A 5273-nucleotide genomic window follows, 5' to 3' on the forward strand; every position below is an offset into this window, starting at 1 on the left:
GGTTTGTGACCCAGACTGTGAGAGGGCACAGGCCAGGCTGAGGGACCCCCTACCCCTGAGTACACAAATTTTTGTGCACCGGGCCTCTAGTAGTATAATATTTCATTTCCTCAAATGCCCAAGCAGAGAAATAATCTATTAAATATAATTAAAAATCAAGGTTACAAAGTAGTTCAGAAAGAAAGTTAAAAATCTCCAGAAAATAAACTTAAAGGCATGGAAGACTATTTTAAATGACAAAGAATTCAAGATTGTAATTTTGAAAAAACTCAATGAGATACAAGGAAACTCAGAAAAGCAATTCAATGAGCTAAGAAATAAAATCAATGAACAAAAGGAGTACTTTACTGTTAAGGGCCTTTAGAATACACTTGGCTTAATTTACGTCAGCTGGGACTCAGGGAGAGGGCAGAGCCACTCCCTGAGGGCGGGACCAGTCAAAGACTGGACGCCACCCAGTCTGACTCTCCCACCCAGTGTTAAGGGGATGGATCTCGTGATGTCAAAGGCCCACCCAGATGTGATATAACTTCCTGTAATTCGAGTATATAATAAAGAGCTTTCAGAGCTGGTGCACGTGCTCTCTCTGTGTGTGCTCTGACCCTCCAGAGGGCAGGCATCACATCCAACCCAAGCGTTTAATCTATTTTATGTCTGTCTTTCATTATTCTTTAATCCCGAAAGCGCCTCCTACTTGGACGAACCGGTTCAAGTCTCCCCCTCTGTGCGGGACGCGGAGAGGAGACCCCAGCCCCAGCATGCCGGCCATACTTTACCAAAGAGATTAAACCTGTAAAAAGAATCAAACAGAAATTCTGGAGCTGAAGAACTCAATAAATGAGATAAAGAATGAGTTAGAGAGTTTAGGAAATAGAGCAGATTAAATAAAAGTAAGAATTAGTGACATTGAAGATAGAAATATAGAAATGACTCAGATGGAAAGGAGCAAATTGAGAGTAAAACAAAATGAAAGAACTCTATGACAGTTAAAATGATTAGAAAGAGAAATATATGAATAATGGGCATACCAGAAGGAGAAGAGAGAGGAGGGAACAGAGAGCCTATTTAAACAAATAATCAATGAGAACTTCCCAAACCTATGGAAAGAGCTGGACCTTTGAATCCAAGAAGCTAGCAGAAGCCCTCAATGCAAAAGGACATTCTCCAAGGTACACGATATTAAAGCTCTCAAAAGTTAATGACAAAGAAAGAACTCTCAAGGCAGCAGGAGGAAGATGGAAACCCCACTAGATTATCATCCAATTTTTCACTAAAAACCCTAGAAGCTAGGAGCAAGAAGAAGCAAATATTCAAAATATTGAAAGAGAAATCACCAACCAAGAATGGCATATATACCAAGGTTATTTCAATATGATGAGAAAATGAAGGCTTTTCCAGACAAACAGAAGCTGAGGAAATTTATCACCACAAGACCTGCATTATAAGAAATGCTAGAAGGAGTTCTTCTACCTGAAACAAAAAGGCAAAAGGATACAAAACTGAGACTAAGATGACAAATAGACAGAAGCAGGAAATTGCAATTCTTGTTCAGAATAGTATATTAAACACCTAAACATAACATAAAGGTTAAAGGGGTAAAAGCATTTTTTACAAAGAAGACAATAAATAGCGTAATTTGGAAATGAACAAATTATGCACAGCATAAACAGGAATATCTTGTGATAACAAAAACATGTAAGGCAAGAGGAGAAAGAATGAATGGAGATAACATGCTATCAAAAGAAAAAGGACTATTGTACATATGAAATTTTCTTTGCATAGACATAATGGTAACCACAAAACAAAAATCTAGAAATGAGACCCATACAATTTTAAAAAAGATAAAACAGAGGAAAAAATTATAGAATATCACCAAACTGAAATAGCAGACAGAAACACAAGAGAAAAGAAACAATGAATACACAGAGCAACAAGTAAAAAAGATAAAATGGCTATAGGAAATCCTCCTATATCAATAATCACCTTAAATGTAAACAGATTGAATTCAGGAGACACATCGCAGCTGTAAACACATAGACTCAAAGTGTATCTAGAGAAAAGGGGTTATAGCCATACTCATATCAGACAAAAATAAATTTGAAGATTTTTTTTAAAGGTAACAAGAGTTCAGGTCAGATAGCTCAGTTGGTTAGAGTGTTGTCCTGATACACCAAGTTTGCATGTTCAATCCTTGCTTCAGGGTACATATAAGAAGCAACCAATAGATGCGTAAATAAGTGGAACAACCAATCAATGTTTCTCTCTCCCTCTCTCTCAAATCAATAAGTTAAAAAGAATGTTTAGAATGAGATGACCATGGCAGCTCGAACCAGTCCGAGGGTCCTGAAAAAGATGGTTTCAGTCTTGGGATGTTGTCCGAAGTCGCCGGTAGCAGCTGGAGTCCCCATTTCGGCTCAGGGTCCTACACAGAACATCAGACACTTAGCTTCCTGTGTATACTGATGAGCAGAACTCTTCCACTACATACTTCAGTTTTGCCCAAGGAGATATATGCACGAACTTTCTTTAAAATTGCTGTACCATTAATAAACAAAAGAGTATTCAGAGAGGAGAATTATAGGATACTCTATGCAGGAAATGTATGATGTAGTAGCAGAAATGGAAGATTACAAGAATTTTGTTCCATGGTGCAAAAAATCCAATACATCAAAGAGATCCGGATACTGCAAAACACAATTAGAAATTGGGTTTCCACCTGTATTGGAGCGCTATACATCCATAGTAACCATGGTGAAACCACATTTAGTTAAGGCATCCTGCTTTTCAATCATTTGGAGACTGGTGTTTTAGCCCAGGTCTGCCTGGCTACCCAAGGACTCGGACCTTGGATTTTTCAGTTTCTTTTGAATTCCACTCTCTTCTACACTCTCAGCTTGCTACATTGTTTTTCGACGAGGTCGTAAAGCAGATGGTAGCGGCCTTTGAAAGAAGAGTATGTAAGCTGTATGGTCCAGAAACAAATATACCTCGGGAATTAATGCTTCGTGACATTCATCACACGTAAAAGAGAAAAGAACTGGAACTGGTCACCTACTTGTGACTTCAGTGTATTCACTTTTAGAATATGCTTCTATCATTTGCTTTCAGAAGCTAGACAGCATTTGTTCAGCCCAGCTTTGATTATAAACCTGCACCATCGAAAATTTGCACTTGGAATATGGAAGCACATGTACATAGAATTCAATCAAGTACTGAGTAGCATATTTACAGTCAACGGAATGTCATCACTATTGCTAGAATACTGACATCACTTTCCTGAGAGATATTGAAACTAAATTTAAACTTTTTAGTTATCACTTTATCCGAAAAAGGTTAATTGAGATACTCATGTAGTATGTATTGTAATAACCTATCGCATTTAAGTTATTAAATTCAGACTATTTATAACTTACTGTCACAGGGCCTGTGTCATGGGTTACAACATTTGCATAATCATCAGATATTTGCAGTAAAAACGTTGACTTAACAATACTGTTAATGAAGTTTCCTTGGCACTTTTATTTTTAAATTGTTCTGATTGTAGTAGGAGATAATTCAATGCTATAGTGAGGTTAGCTCCCTGATAACTTCTGGCTTTTTTGGTGAGTGGTCCAGAGCTTTAAGCTACATTTTTTATAGTTTGCAACCCTCTCCCAGGTACTTTGCTCTTTCAACAATGCTGCTTGTGTACAAGTTGTGTCTACAGCAGTGGGCAACATGAGGAGAAGTTGGTTGCTGTCTCCAGCACCAGGCATCCCTATTTTCTATTTATTGTGTGTACTCACTTTCAATAATGCATTTCAAACTGATATTTTTGTACACAAATCAATGTAAGGACTGAAGTGGTAACTTTATAAAGTTAATTTGTTTATTTTTGTAAAAAAAATGTTTAAAGGCAACAAGAGATAAAAAAAGACATTTTATAATGAGAAAGGGGACAATACATCAAGAAGACATACTACTGCCGAAGCTGGTTTGGCTCAGTGGATAGAGCGTCAGACTGTGGAGCCCAGGTTGCAGACTCGATCCCCAGTGTGGGGCGTGCAGGAGGCAGTCAATCTATGATTCTCTCTCATCATTGAAGTTTCTATCCCTCTCTCCCTCTCCCTTCCTCTCACTGAAATCAATAAAAACATATTTTAAAAAAGAAGAAGACATAATACTTTTTAATACATATGCACCCAACCTGGGAGCACCAAAATATATAAAGCCATTACTAACAGAACTAAAGGGAGAAATTGACAAAAGGCAATTATTGTAGGGGAACTAACTACCCCCCTGACAGCAATAAATAGGTCATCCAAACAGAAAATCAATAAGAAAATATCAACTTTAAATGATACACTAGACCAAATGGACATAATAATTACAGAGCTTTTTTAAAAAATATGTTTTATTGATTTTCTACAAAGAGCAAGGGAGAGAGATAAAGAGTTAGAAACATCGATGAGAGAGAAACACCGATCAGCCGCCTCCTGCACACCTCCTACTGGGGATGTGCCCGCAACCAAGGTACATGCCCTTGACCGGGATCGAACCTGGGACCCTTCAGTCCACAGGCCAACGCTCTATCCACTAAGCCAAACCGGTTCTGGCAAGAGATTTTAGTTTTTTTTATTGATTTCAGAGAGGGAGAGGGAGAGGTTGAAACATCAATGATGAGAGAGAATCATTGATTGGCTGCATCCTACACACCCCACACTGGGGATCGAGCCTGCAACCCAGGTTTATGCCCTGACCGGAATGGAACCTTGACCTCCTGGTTCATAGGTTGATGCTCAACCACTGACCCATACTAGGTGGGCATTTACAGAGCTTTTAATCCCAGAACATAAGAATATATTTTCTTCCCTAATGCCCATGGAACATTCTCAAGGATAGAGCATGTGTTGGGCACAAAACTAGTCTCAACAATGTTAAGAAGATTAAAATCAAACCAAACATATTTCTGACCATAATGGCTTGAAACTGGAAATGAACTGCAAAAAGAAAGCTGGAAAAACCATAAATATGTGGAGATTAAAAACCGTGCTACCAAATAACTACTTGATCAAAGAAGAAATAAAAGGCCAAAAGATACATTGAGACAAATGAGAATAACAATATGACATATCAAAATTTGAAGATTGAAGCCAAAGGCAAGTTTATAGCATTACAGGCCTACATCAAGAAACAAGAAAAATCTCAAATAAACAACCTAACTTTTCACTTTAAAGAACTAGAAAAAGAACAAATGAACCCCAAAGTCAGTAGAAAGAAGGCAATAATAAAAA

General features: G+C 37.8%; 1 pseudogene; it reads left to right on the forward strand.

The window, feature by feature from the left end:
- Positions 1–2310: 2310 nt before the first annotated feature.
- On the forward strand, positions 2311–3025 carry LOC102774350 (annotated as a pseudogene).
- The last annotated feature ends 2248 nt before the right edge of the window (positions 3026–5273 follow it).

This window comes from Myotis davidii, unplaced genomic scaffold, assembly GCF_000327345.1.
Source record: "Myotis davidii unplaced genomic scaffold, ASM32734v1 scaffold1069, whole genome shotgun sequence".
NCBI classification, from domain to species: domain Eukaryota; kingdom Metazoa; phylum Chordata; class Mammalia; order Chiroptera; family Vespertilionidae; genus Myotis; species Myotis davidii.